General features: G+C 47.8%; 1 pseudogene; it reads right to left on the bottom strand.

Annotated features, from left to right (window-relative positions):
- Window positions 1-434: 434 nt before the first annotated feature.
- LOC135901455 (uncharacterized) lies at window positions 435-6,885 on the bottom strand (annotated as a pseudogene).
- Window positions 6,886-15,304: the final 8,419 nt, after the last annotated feature.

Below are 15,304 nucleotides of genomic sequence, written 5' to 3'. Positions count from 1 at the left end.
ATTCGTCTATTTGTCGCATAAATGGGCATCGGCGCATGCGCGGGGAGTTATTTATGCGAAGAACGAACGTTTATAGCATAATTTATAGGACCTCCCTAAAACGATATTTTCATGGGCTAGTTATAGGCTTAACGTTTTTTTTTTGTTTTGTTTTCCCGTGAAAATTAATTTTTGCCAATTCGTCTACTTATCGCGTAAATGGGCATGAGCGCACGCGCGGTGAGTTATTTTTGCGAAGAACGAGCGTTTGTAGGAGAATTTATAGGACCTCCCTAAAACGATATTTTCATGGGCTTTATTGGAATGCATCATATAACCGCGGAAACGACAAGGGACGACTGACTGACTGAAAAACTTTATTGTTGGAAGTATTTACAGGGAGCGTGTGGAGCAGTCCTTAAGGGGCCGTTCCTTATACATAGGTGGGCACCTCATTACAGGAGCCCATTGGCTGTAGCCGCGGCTCGGGCTCGGCCGACCAGGGCCTTCTGGCTCGCCAGGTTGCAGCAGCCGAGCAGGGCCGCCTCCCAGTCCTCCCGGGTAGGGTTGGGTACAGGGGGAAGGTGAGCGGTTGATTGGCATGCCCACACCATGTGGAAAATGTCCGAAGATTTTTCCTCACAGTGCGGGCACTTCCCTGTGCACGCAGGGTCGAAATGTTTTTGTACTGCCGGGCACAATAGTGTTTTATTATAGAGGCGAAGGAGTAAACGCTCCTCCGCCTTCGTGAGGCCCTTACAGGGCTTAGATTGCATGGCCGTATTGGTAGTGTTGGGTTATTTCCTTGAAGGTAGATGCCGGATCGGGGTCGGAGTCCGCAGCGACGGGAGGCGAGGGCGATGCCCGGAGAGTGAGCGCGCGGGCAGCGGCGTCGGCCGCTTCGTTGCCCTCGTGCGCGGGAGTCCGTATACTATCGTGCGGGACGCGGGAACCCCGAGATAATTGCTGCCTTGAAGTAAGCGGTACGGCAAATAGGAAATAAAGCCCCTTTCGATGTTTCTGCACGCCCCTCGTGAGTCGCTAATAATGACCCGCGAGTCCTGATCTGCGGCGGCGAGCGCGATGGCCACCTCTTCCGCATGTGTTATGTCTTGTGCTTTGAACGTAAGGCGCGGTGTTTTGGTGGACGACTGCGGCCGTATACCAACCCCCATGGTGTGGGCCGGAGGCGTCCACGTAGAATACTCCGTGCTTGTACCCATAACGACGTGCCAATGCTTCCGCCCGCGCGAGGCGCCCGCCACTGTGGTCGTCTCGTGTCATGTTAGCCGGATGAGGGCCCACGTGCCGGGCGTATCTCCAGATTTCCGGGATGCGCACGCGCTCTTCCGTCAGTGTTGGATGGTGGATGTGTAGTCGGGCAAGAAGGCGGCGACCCGACGGTGTCTTTGAGAGTCTTGTGTAGTGGTTCGTCAAGTGTGCTTCTCGGAGTTCCGCGAAGGTGTTGGCCATTCCCAGGCCGAGGCGCTGGTTGGATGTGTTGATCGGGAGGTCGAGAGCACGCTTGTAAATTTTACGGAGAATCACCTCGAGGACGTTCTCGTCAAACCTGCGAAGGTGGAGGTAAGGAGTCGAGTACAACGCTCGATTGGTTACGAAAGCGTGCGCCAGCCGCAAAGCGTCTTTGCACCGTAACCCCCCGCGTTTATTGGAAACCCGGCGAACCATGCGGTCCACCTGGCCCCCACCTTGCACAGTTTGGCCAGTGTTGTGTCGACTCGGCGGTGTTTATGAATAAAGAGACCCAGTACTCTGATCTGATCGTGTTTTGTGATGGGTACATTTGGTAGGGGCGAATGTGAACAAATTGCGATTTGGCCGGGGAGCATTGAAGGCCGCAGCGGGGCCTAGGCATCGACGATCTCCGCCGCTTGCTGCAGGTTCACTTCAATGTATCCTACCGATCCGTGTTTAGCCCAGATGGTGATGTTGTCGGCATACAGCGCGTTCTGTATGCCTTCTACATTCTCCAGCTGAGCCGGGAGTTTCAGCATTGCCAAATTGAATAGTAGGGGTGAGAGGACCGCGCCCTGCGGGGTACCTCTGGTGCCTAATTGGTAGGAGCCGTGTTCTTCATCTTATATCCGGATGTGCGATAGCCGGTCGGAGAGAAATTGTTTAACGGATTGAAACGTGTTGTATCCACAGTTGGTTTGGGAGAGGTGTGTCAGAATTATGTCGTGTGTGACACTGTCGAAAGCCCCCTTCAAATCGAGGGCAAGTACTGCCTTGTCATTGAGGGGTTATTCGACGGGATTTAGAAATTCGCGGTTTATAGTTGATGCAGACCATCTTGCGCGGACCGGTGCGGGCGGAACCCGAACATGGTGTCTGCGAAAACGTTTTGGTTTTCCAGAAACTTGGACAGCCTATCTCGCACCATAGTCTCCATCAGCTTTCCCGCACAAGACGTGAGGGAGATGGGGCGGAGGTTGTCCGTGGTTATGGCTTTGCCGGCTATCGGAATGAAAGTGACCAGGGCGGTCTTCCATTCGATTGGGCGGGTTGCCTCACCGAGCCTGGTTGAGTTTATGTATGCGGGGAGCACCTCGTAGGCCGGGTCGGGAAGGTTGGCAAGTAATTTCACTGTTAATATGTCTCTTCCTGGCGCCGTTCCTCACTTCATTTTAGTGAGGGCCGCCTTCAGGTCGTGGAGCTGGAACGGTTGGTCCAGCTCCGCGTTTTCGGAACCTGCATACGAGCACGCTGGCCCTCGGGGGTCCTGTTGTATACAAAGGTATTGATCGCGTAGTTTGCATGCTAATTTTGAGATGTCTCCATCGAAGCTATGGATAGCCCGTTGGAGATGTTTTTGTGTCTCGGCTCTGCCTTGAGTCGGATCGATCAAGGCGCGAAAGAGACGTCAAGTGCTCCGGCTAGACATTTGTCTAGCGGTCGTGTTGCATCGGTCCACCCAATTCGAGTCGGCGAGCTGGGCCGCGTACTCTGCTGCTCGTTGGGTGAACTCGGCGATGCGAATTTTGAGCCTCCGATAGCGTTTTTGGCGGCGCCACCTACGGACGAGGCGGTGCTGCGCCTCCCATAGGTGCAGGAGGTGGTTGTCCACCTCCGGCATGGGCTCCGATAGTTGAACTTGAGTTTCCGTCGAACGAAGGTGTGCAACCAATTCTTGTGACCGCGCGTGGTAACCTTGTTCGTGGATAGGGGCCGAATTAGTGTAGTTTTGCCGGAACTTGGTCCAGTCGCGTAGGCGGGCTTGGGCATGGGATCTTGCCAATGGTTTGCTTCTAACGGTTGTGTTGAGTATGCAGTGGTCACTGCCGAGGGTTTCCTCGGTGTTGGCCCATTCTGCGTGTCTAATGTTTTTTGGTGAAGGTAAGGTCCGGAAACGTGTCCCGAGTCACGGAGTTACCCACCCGCGTTGGATGTGCAGGGTCGGTGTGAAGAGTCAGGCTCAGCGTGGACGCAAGTTCCGCTAGCTTGCGCCCGCGCTTTTCTTCATGCACATACCCTCAGAGTGTGCCATGAGCGTTGAAATCGCCCACAATCACCAAGGGGTCCCTGCTCACAGCGTCTATGCGGGCGCGACTGAAGAGGGCTGCGAAAGTTACATTTTTGAGCTTGGGCGAACAACAGATGTTGAGTATATGTAATGGTGCGTTTTGTTTCTTAAGCGGAAGAAGGGTGACCATCACATAGGAATAATCAGTATTGAGTTCCAAATCAACCTGGTTGGCTGTATAATTTTTGTGCACGCATATACAGGAAGAGGGGTCCTGCTGGAACGTGGTATAAATTGTAAGGGTGGCGCCGTTCCCTGGCTCCTGGAGGGCAAGCACCGCGGGGAGTGAAACGAATGTTGACAGGAAAAGCTGGAGGTCCGCCCGCTTGACGCGGGAGCGGGATCCCCGGCAGTTCCATTGGGTAATTTGGATGGGGGTGGCCGAATTGGTACGGGGAGAGCACATAATATGAGGGCTGTCCGCAATGGTCATTGAAGGGAAAGACCGATTGCAGGGACGCTGCTTTGGAGCCAGCACTCGCGGGGAGGGGAGCATTCTCCAGTCCGGAGAGCGAGCAGCTGTCATTGTCTTCTATTTCAGTTTCAATGGTGCGGCGCGAGGTTTTCGGACAGCGGCCAGACACGTCTTTGGTAAGACCGCCGGTTCTTCGGACGCCACGCGAGGACTGCGCGATGTGCTGTGCGACGATTGTCGGTATGTTTTCACTTATTTTGGCGATGGCGGAGGTGATTGCCGCGGAAATTTGACTTTCTAGGGTGTTGAAACGGGCGTCTATGCGGGCCTCTAGACGGGCCTCAAGTGCAGCTTCCGCGCTCAGTGCTGCATTCGGTGCCGCGGGCTCACTCTCCATAGCCTCAGTTGCGGGGGTTGAGGGGAGAGTGGTAGGCTGTTTTGACTGCGATTCCAGGAGCGTAATTTTTTTGAGCAGCATCTCAATTTGGCCCTCGAGAGCTGCTATCTTGGCTTGCTCGGCACTGCGTGCCGCAAGGGGGGGGGGGGGGGTAGGGGAAGAGGAGGCAGCCCTGCCCGTACCGCTCACCTGCGTTCCGAGTTTTACGGCGTTGGCCCAAGCCCTGGCCTCGCCTCGTGGTGGCGTCGTCGACAGCTTTCCAGTGCCGCCGTGTGGTGGCGGCTGCGTCGGCGGTCGCTTGCCGGCTCCTCCGGTAGGTGGCGCCGGCTTCTCGGCCAAGAAATACCTTGGGTAACAGAATATAAATACCTTGGTATATGGATAAACGAAGGCAATGGATATATGGAAACACAGGAAAAAACCATAACAGTAAAGGGGAAGAGAAATGCTGCCATAATGAAGCACAGAGCGCTATGGGGATACAATAGGTACGAGGTCCTCCGAGGTATGTGGAAAGGTGTAATGGTTCCAGGACTTACTTTTGGAAATGCGATTGTTTGCTATAAATCAGGGGTACAATCAGGACTCGACGGGAACCAAAGGTCAGTGGGTCGCCTCGCATTGGGCGCTCACGGGAAGACTACAAATGAAGCTGTGCAGGGTGATATGGGCTGGACTAGTTTTGAAGTGAGGGAAGCTCGCAGTAAAATTGAGTATGAAGATTAGCTGAGGAATATGGAAGAAAGTAAATGGGCTGGGAGAGTGTTCAGGTATCTGTACAGATAAAACATTGATTCATAGTGGAGGAAAAGAACTAGGAAGCTTACCAGCAAGTATGCGGCCTGTAGGGTGGACAACACAACAACAAAGGTCAAGCGGAAAGTCAGAGAAGCTGAATTAATCTCATGGGTGGCGGCAATGGAAAAGAAACCTGCCATGAGTAACTACTTAAGAGGAAAAAACGAAATCAGGAAAGAAACCATTTATGATAACTCAAAGGGAAGCTCATTACTTTTCGAAGCGAGATCAGGATGCCTTAGAACACGCACCTATAAAGCGAGATATAAGAAGGAAGAAGAAGAATGTGCTTGCTGTGGTAAAGCTAGGGAAACTACGGAGCATGTTTTATTAGAATGTGAAGAAGTCTACCCAGCGGTCGATTCAGGCACCACTGGCCTCCTTGAAGCCCTTGGATCAGAGGGAGCAGTGGTAAAGCAAACATGTCCGCAATAGACATTAGTAAGAGGCGACTGGAGGATTGGTCGAAAAAAATGTAGGGAAACGACAAAAGACGGAGACGTACAAAAGCACTGTTCGCAATAGAGGAACAGAAAATTTGGGCGGGGTAGTTCATAGTGGTTATTTTTTGTGTGTCTTTTTTCATTGTTTAACCTAGGTAGAATATTAGGCAGTATAGTAGCAAGAGCTTGGTGGCGCAACCCACCGCCCCGTTCCAAAGGGGACGCTCATAACATCCATCCATCCATGCTGTCGTCCCGGCTCGGTGACTCACCGGGGAGGCCAAGATGGCGGTTCTTCTTCTTGGCCGCCATTTTCCTCTTTGTCCCGCCCTTCGGGGCGGCCATCTTGTGTGTGCGGAATTTTGCCGCACACTCACGTGAGTTTGTGGCGTGTACACCGCCACAAACAGAGCACCATGGAACACACTCGTGTGGGGCGCGCACCCCCTCCACAAGCGGGGCTTGTTGCCCGCAGAGTCCGCACGTGTTCTGCTGCGTGTTGGGACAAGCATCCGCTCCGTGGCCGACAGCCCCACACAGGCCGCAGGCCGGGGTTGTCCGGTAGTAGGTTTGCACTGGGATGTTCTCATAGTGCACAAAACGCGGTTTCTCCCTACCGGCGAAGATTACCCGAGCTTCGTTAGAGGAGCCGAATTTCCTCACCTCGACAATGGTGCCTGCTCTCTATTGCACCTGATCTCGAAGCGATTCAGTGGTGTCAGAGTTGCTGACGACGATGACGCCGTGGAAGATATCGCCTCCGTCTCTCCTAAGGTATCCGTGGTGCTGAATATCGCCCCACGGTCGGTATTGATTGGGAAGTCCCCGAGGAGCCGATCTGCTGCCGCTGGGTTCGGGGTGTGGATCAATATCAGGTTTTGTTCACGGGACGGCAGAACCGTAACAGACCTTGCCACCTCAGGCCCGAGGTAGGCCGTAATGGCGGCACCGTAGCGGTTCTCCGAAAAGGCTTGGTGCAGCGACACATGTTCGCGTGGCTTGAGCACGACCACGAAGTCGTCAGGGCCCAATTTTGGAAATGGCCGAGGCTTCCAGTTGGTAAGGGCCTTGCGTTTGCTTCCCGCAGTGCGCGAGGCTGCGTCTTGCCGGCCGGTGTGCCGGAGGCCGGGGCGGCGATGGACGCCGCCGTCTTGGCTTGAACGAGCGAGTGACGCGCGACCGCTTCATTGAGAGATTGGTGCCGAAATGTCGGAATAGGAGCGGAGTTTTGATCTTCTGATGTTAAAACCGTCGTCCAAGCCATGGCGTCGGGATCGTAACCCCACAGTAATGACGCGGGAGCCGCCATTTTACCTCGGGAGGCCGGTTCCACGCCGCCGGGCGTCGGCGTAGCCGTGTGGCCTAACGGCGTCGCCCACGTAGGCGGGTGTAATTCGGTCGTAAAATCTTCAAAAGTGGTCCCACCTGGTGAACATTGGTATCCACGTGGTCCAGACGGTTTGCTGCGTCGATTGACGTCGGTCTTGCTGGGGAGGAGAGGATTGAGCCGTGACTCCAGCCGAAAATCGACGGAGCCGATACACCACACGTCTTACGCCTGTTTCACATGATGCGATTTTCGTCGCACCGGAAGTGCGATTTCCGTCGTTTGCGATGAAAATCGCAGTCGCAGTGCCGACCCCCCGATTTTCGGCTGCGACCAACCGGTTGGTCGCACAGTCGCACCGTCGCACCGATCGCTGCGATTTTCCGTCGAAATTGCGCGGAGAGCTGTCAATTCGCCGGTTTGTATGGTTTGTTTTGGAAAATGGCGTCTCGAACGACAAGTGCAATGCGCGGAGACGTGGATCGTCGAATTCGGTACGTACGCGAAGGGAGAATAAAAAACTTGTACTGCAGATTGCATTCTCCGATTGCTATGCGTTTTTTGGCACGCTACACATCAAATGAAGTGCATTTTCACGTTTGCTTCGTACGCCTTTGCGAGTTATGAGTGCTAGGATGTGTTCGATCCCCAGCAGACGACGAGGTCGTCACAACTTTCTTTTGTTGAGTAGCATGCAAAAATCGCGCTTACGGAGCAGCTTGAATTATCTCAACCTCGGCAAGGGCAAATGACAAGACAGCAAAGTACCCGAAGTTTCAACGTTGCGCTGAACGCGGTACCGTTCAGTTGCATTTTCTTGTCGGTTTTCAAGCATGAATTTCCTGATGCATCTTGAATGCTTATCTTGCCTCTTATTAAATTTGACACAGCAAAAGTGTAGGCTATCGTAATGAATTTGCTACGATAGCATTAAATCCGTGGCTTGAATAAAATATTACATGCACGTTAAGTTGCACCTCTTCTCTGGAGATATTTTTTTTTTCTTGCACAGAAACCAATAAACATTGACCATGTTGCGGACTTTGTATCCTTACTGCATCTGTATGAACACTTGCTCTGCAAGGTAATTAACTGTACAGCTAGTAGATTAAATAAATTGCTTGCTATAGTGGCACAGTGACAACGTACCCTCCTGCACAATTATGCAGAACTCATGCAACAATGCGAAAAGCAGGCAAACGGCCTGTTCTTGTGGGGATAAAACAGTATAAAAGGACACGCTGAAGAAAATTAAATCAAAACTGTGCAGTGAAGTCAGCCAGTACAAGCAGTTCTTGCACGTTCACAGATGATCAAGTGTGCAGAAACATTCATGCCTTACATGTTTCTAGCAAGTTTCTAATAAGCTTGCGATCACATATATTAGTGTGTAAACCCATATAACGATATCCGCTGCGATTACTATCCTTATAAGTAATGAATAACCATGCTACTTGCAAGAACATTATCACCCGAGGATTTTAGAACAAATTTCTGCATTTCAACTATACACAATATGTGGTTTATTCAATAAAAGACTACAAACAGGGCTTTTTTGCAATGACAAACTTATTCCAAACTTTACTTACATACAGGCAAGAAAAAAAATTATAGACAGAAATATTGTTCTTCAATTTGTTCACCTGCCACTGTGGCTATAGCATTCTGCTGCTAACACAAGGCGAGGGGTTGATTTGCCAGCCATGGAAGTCGCATTTCGATGGGAGTCATAGGTGAGAAAAAAAGCTCTTGCACTTAGATTTAGTTCATCACCTTTTATTGAACCCTTACACTTCGAAATACTATTGCATAGGGGGGCATGCTTATGCAAAATCTAACACCAGTAGAAAGCAAAGGCCAGAATTGTAAAACAACCATCTTTCATGATAATTTGAGTGTGTAAATATTCATTGCATCAATATGTATTGTTCAACAGCACTGCACAAATAAGCATGATCAGGTATAGCAAGCACTCTGTCAGGAAGCTGGTTCTACAGATGTATAAATGTCAAGGCATGAATGCTCATACTACGTCGCACACATAGCACAAACAAAACCTTTTTCAAGAGTTGTCCCTTCTGGCAGATATGAGTGGGCCATAAGCAGCAGAAACTTCATTGCAGGACATTATGTAATACTGCTTATGAAGAGAGTGAAGAGGCTTTTAACAGCAGTACTGCCTCATGCTGCGCTAATAGGAGGAACGATGAGCAAAAACATTTCTGGTAGAGCACTTAAACAGTAACTGCATACTACATGAAACACTACAGCCTATGGTGTATTACAGTCTATGGGAAAGCTATCTTATACAGAAATCAAGAATGATGCAACAAGCCCTCGACAACACTGCAGACTTTCTTGGCCAGTCTGGCCTCTCGCTTTCTGATAAGTCAGCTCATATCAACGTCGGGAAAAAAAGAAAGACTAGAATCAAGAACTACCCCAGATTGCATATTGTGATCCACTTAGCTGGACAAATATGCCCGCAAGTCAACATCCACAAATCCTCAGCTAGTGTAAGCCCATGAGGGCAGAGCCAGCACGTGGGTGAAACAATTATGCAGTGCCTGGACGCAACTTCCACATCTGGTGAAAAGAATAATCTCGAAATAATGGGGGTAGACGAGTGGATACTATAGAAAATCGCAGATGCTGTGCTTGTGTCCAAGGTACCGTACGGTATGAATTACCAGCAGCACACAAAAAGACAACTCATCGAATACAGGCATCGGGTAGTAATAACAGGTCTTTCCAGCTGTACCATGCTTGAAGACCTCTATGAGAAAGTAACGAACAAGCACCTAGATGAAGTAGAGTTGCAGCCTGCAGCACAAATTCTTTGTCTCAAGAGCTCAGAACCTCGTCCCAAGATACTATGCCAACTAGCATATGAGATGCAAAGACGACTACCTCTCCCTTCAGAAACACAACGTCGGGAGTACCTGAACTTGAAACACAACAGGCCCATACTGTGGAATATGGGGGCAAACAATTAGGCCAGAAGACTATATGCAACTGCAAAACACATAGAGGAGGTTGTTAATCATGAAGATGCAAGCAAACATAAGGCATATATAGTACACTGATCTGGCAATAGCAGTGTAACAGCAGTACGACACTACATAAACTAAACCCCATATAAATGAGTACCATTCCAGGTCATCTTATACCTAGAAAAGCTGAACTGAAAGCAATCAAAGCAGCACTTGTAGTGCAGATTACACCCTGCACAACACCCTGCATGGATTCACCAGAAACTGTCTGTGCCTGCACATCACACAAGATTGTCAGGAAAATCAGGTGATTGACACGCGACTTGCAAGCACATGGCCAGAAATTAAATTGCAAGATACGTAGCCATGCAGATATTCCAGGACACAAGCAGGCTTATAAGCCCGACATAATAACTGAAAACTAGATGAGTTTGTGTGTATTCATTATTAACTAAAGTGCAACAGATAGACAACAGACAAGAACAAAGCGCTCTGCGTGTTCATTTTGTTCCTGTCCATCACATTTCTGTTGCAATATAGTTAATGAATTCACGAGGCTAGTCTTTATCAGGTTTTATTGCTGTACTACTTCGTGGTAACCTTTATAGATCACTGCATTTTCACAATAAACCTTTTAATCAGAAGTTAGCATACCCTGTACTTACTGCTTCACACTGTACATTCTTGCTACATTGGCCAAATAAAAAATTTTGTAAGGTATCATGAGGGCCATTAAAGTGACTTGTTGCAGTCTAAAAAAAACGAATAGCCTGGCTGCAAACGGCACCAGAGAACACATAGGACAAACAAGAAAACCGATATGATTTAACAACCAAAAGTTTAATGTACACACCGAGTAAATGCTCGCTGACAAGCAATAGACTGAACATGCACAAAAAGGAGAAGCAAAAATTCATGTGCGTTTCCTGACAGGAAATGCATCCATTTCTAACAGAGGCTGTGCTGACAAGATTAACCCAGCATTTTTAGATCTACAGCTTCCGTAACTTCTCTAGGCAGCCGATCTGCACAGAATGCTAGCTTCTTCCTCTACAATGCACGCTCAGATGTGGAGAGTGCATTGTAGAGGAAGAAGCTAGCATTCTGTGGAGATCTGCTGCCTAGAGAAATTATGGATGCTGTAGATGCAAATACACTGGAAGAATCTTATGTCAGCATGGCCGCTGTTACACTTTCAGAGATGGATGCATTTCCTGTTGGGATCTGTATTGACACACATCAGATCTTGCTTCTGCTTTTTGTGTAAATTCGATTTATTGCTTGTCAAACAGCATTTACTCGGCATGTTCAATAAACTTTCATTTGTTAATACACCTCATGATTGTCTCGGTCTCTAGCAGAAAGGTGTTCATTCTTTTTACAGTGAAGCTGTATATGCCTATGTGAAACACTCATGGTCTAATCCCAAAAACCCTAGTGTAGGGGTATGAGCCATTGTTTAAGGGGGTGTGAGCCATTGCATTCGTCATGCATGTTGGACGGAGACATTTCTTGTTGGGTAGACATAGAAATGCTTATGCATTTCAAACATACATTTATCTGCGTATTATTGCAGGGAAGGGACACAAAGGGGGATGGGGTTAAGACAAGATCATGATGTCATTATTATCTCACAGCAAAGGTGTGGTGGGCCATTGGCTAGACCGATAGTGACGTCGTTTCTCTCTAGAAGCAGAGCACGCGTGCAGCAGTCTCTCTCAGACTTCCCGATATGTTCGAAAATGTGTCCCTGTATTTAATTAAATGAAATGTGCAGCCCCGGTGTGTCACTCCGTAACTACAGTGCATAACTAAGTCATAAACATTATGATTAACGCATTACAAAACACAAGTGCATAACAGCATTCAGAAAGACTTTGATGGACCCGCTGGATTAACACAATGAACCACTCGTTCCACTTCCCATGATGGTGATCTTGCAAAGTGCAATGTGTGGCATTCCAAATAAACAATGTGATAAACCCAAGCCAAACATGTGCATAACCTCATTAAGAAACACAGACATAACCAATAATATAGAAAGACTTGAATAAACCATTGGAATTAACCCAGTGATAAATACTGGGGCTGCATATTTCAGCTTCGCTGGTTTGTCTGTACAGGGTGCATGGGCAGTAACTTTTTCTGTTATTGTTTGTTAAGTATTGTATAATGTTGTGCCAGTAAAATATGTTGGGCTAGTTGGTGTAATTTATTGGTACTGCTTTTTTGCTGGTTTTTTTTTTAATGTTGTGCCCTTCTTCCTTATGTAACAACTTTTTTATTCCCCCTTGCATAATACTCCAACCTTGCAGCCTGCAAGGTATATAAATAAGTACATAAGCATGTCATTCATTCATCTGCATACACCTCGCACCATTCCTTGCTCAACAAACGTCACTGCATTGATGTCTCGCAGCGTGCATCTACATTAACTGCCATTTGCGTTTCGGTATGGTTTGTGAACAGTGTAATGCATAAAGATTACATGACATTAAGGTTGTGACCTATGCGGTGCATAAGCAAACCTTGCAAAAGATGACATGTTGGATTGTTGAAAATAAGACAAATTGTATATATCGCAGTTACTTTAACAGCATTTAATTGACCACTTGACAGAAACTTCACTTCGCATAGATTCCAACATGTACACTGAATCTGCAGTTTTCTTTTTTGCTTATTAATGCAGTCGTTACTGCATGGCCACATGGTAGATTTGAAAACAAAGTGAAATAAATTAGTTTGTTGCAATATAACAATATGTGTAGATCACTGCGATTGTAACACGAGAACTTAATACAAACATGCACACTATAGGATGCAGACAAATGCTCAGGACAATCTCCAGAATGTTTGCATCCTGATACTTATGAAAGTGAACGGTTTCATTCCATGGCTGTCAATGAGAGGGAGAGAGAAAACTTTATTGTGTTCGTGGAACAAAAACGCATTGATAAGCTTAGACATATAGTCATTGCTTAACACTTTCGAAATGAATAATTATAGCTTGCTATCGACATTGGAGCAGCCTTTCGACAGCAAGAAAAGGAATCAGTTTTTCCAGCTCTGAACATTGAATTGCAGGAAATGCAAGCAGGCATAAAATTCTGCCAATATAATTTTTTTAGGAATACGAAATTGGAATAAATATTGAAGCTTGCATTTGTACTTTCTCTGGCTGAGCAATCTAGTTTGAAATGACTCCCATAAGCATGTCATAACAATGTTGACCTAATACAGGTCAAATGCATGACTAGCTTAAGAAATCTGGATGATTGCTATAAATTACAGTGAAGAAACTATAATATCTAATAACAATAATAATATAATAATAATATTTATTTCCACAAAACAGGCTAACCGTGAGAGGCGTGCGAGGCTGAGCAGAAAGCTGAAAAATTCTACGGCAAGTGCGCCTGCCGTGGGCCTACGATCCTGCATTATGAATAACGCGTATTGATACGGTCTTCTTGTTAGAAGTTCCGAGTATACTACCAGCGCGAGACACGGGACAACAAAGTGGACGAGAAGCGTGTCTTTTAGAATGCTATATTACAACGTACAGGTTTCTACAAAAGCGACGGTAACTGCTCGAAACATTTGATGCGTCGGCTTTTGCGCTTTTAGAAATATTTAGAGAGGGCTCCCATATATACATTCGCAGCGCAAGCACGGCGATGGACGAACCAGGCTAGCGCTAAGGTTGAATTTCACAACACAGTTTTCATTCCACGTCGTAATCACACTGATCGTTTGAGGCTTCGTTCAGGGGCACACGCGGGCGTTCGGGTTGGTGCTTCTTGTTGCGTTTGGCGTAAGAATACGGCTAGGAGCAGAAACCACATATGCGCAATGACGGGCAATATACACGCATCGTTTCTCCAGAAGCTGACGCCGAGCACGAGTAGCGCGAGGATCTTGCTGGGCTGACACAACTTCGTGGCAGCCGAATTCCGAATACTGCATATACGGTGAGGGTAGCTATATGAACTTGTCGATAGGTCATCTTGTAGATTGTTGTAGCGCAAGCAGAACGAAACGGTCATAGAATGTAGATAAGACAACACACAACGCTGAACCATAGAATGAAGAATCGCTGGCTGAACCACCTGCGAACAGCTGTTTACGTGCGCGATGTTGCACTGAACTAACAAAACCGCCGTCGCGCACCCCAAGACAAATCTTAGCTAACGTTTTTAAATTAGTAAACGTACATATTATTTGCTTCTAATCAAGAGAAGTCAATAATATTATAGTGTAAACGTTTTATTCACTAAAATAAAAGAATTATGCACCGTGTGTCACGAAACCTGGCAGTAAGCAACCCTGGGCGTCGCACCAGTCGCATTGGTGAAATCGCAATCATGTGAAATGAGCCCTCTAAAAATCGCATTGCGACGCGTGCGACAGCACCGATTTTCGTCGTTGCAGTCGCAGCATGTGAAACAGGCATTACGCCGTCGCGCGCTAGCAGCGTCCTCTCACAACGGACGAAGAAGGAAACTTTCCGCGCCTGTCGTGTGTGTTTCCTTCTTCATCCGTTGTCATTTCCGCGGTTACATGATGCATTCCAATATCGACCGCCAACTAACCCGCCTCTCCCTGTTAAATAAATGGGCTATAAGCTTACCGTTTCTTTCTTTGGGGGGGATTCATCATCATCAGCAGCAGTAGCAGCTTCTATTATGTCCACAGCAGGACAGAGGCCTCTCCCGGCGCCCTCCAATTACCTCTGTCCAGCGCCAAGCAATTCCAACTTGCGCCTGCGAATCTCCCAATTTCATCACCCCGCCTAGTAATGTGTCGTCCTCGACTGCGCTACCTTTCTCTTGGCACTCATTCTGTAACCATAATGGCCCACCGGTTATCTCACCTACGCGTTACATGACCTGCCCGGCTCCATTTTTTCTCTTAATGTCAATTAGAATATCGGCTATACGTGTTTGTTCTCTGATCCAAAGCGCTTTCTTTCTGTCGCTTAACGTTATGCCTAGCATTCTTCGTTCCAGCGCTTTGCGTGGTCCCCAACTTGTTCTCAAGCTTCTCAGTCAGTCTCTTAGTTTCTGCCCCCCATGTCAGAACCCGTAAAATGCACTGGTTGTACACCTTCCTTTGCAATGATAATGGTAAGCTTCCAGTGAGGAGCTGGCAATGTCTGCCGTATACGCTCGAACCCATTTTTATTCTTTTGTAAGGTTACTTCTCTGGATTAGGGTCCCCTGTGAGTAATTGACCTAGGTAAACGTACTCCTCTTACTGGCGATTCTGTACCCTTTTCCCCTTGATAATTATCTTTCTCTTATGCATACTAATCTTCAACCCTACAGTTATGCTTTCTCTGTTAAGGCCCTTAATAATTTGTTGTAACTCGTTCCCAGTGTTGCTGAACAAGACAATGTCATCTGCAA

This window comes from Dermacentor albipictus, chromosome 6, assembly GCF_038994185.2.
Source record: "Dermacentor albipictus isolate Rhodes 1998 colony chromosome 6, USDA_Dalb.pri_finalv2, whole genome shotgun sequence".
Lineage (NCBI taxonomy): Eukaryota > Metazoa > Arthropoda > Arachnida > Ixodida > Ixodidae > Dermacentor > Dermacentor albipictus.
The sequence above is the reverse complement of the archived record's forward strand: the minus strand, read 5'-3'. Positions and strand labels throughout refer to the sequence as shown.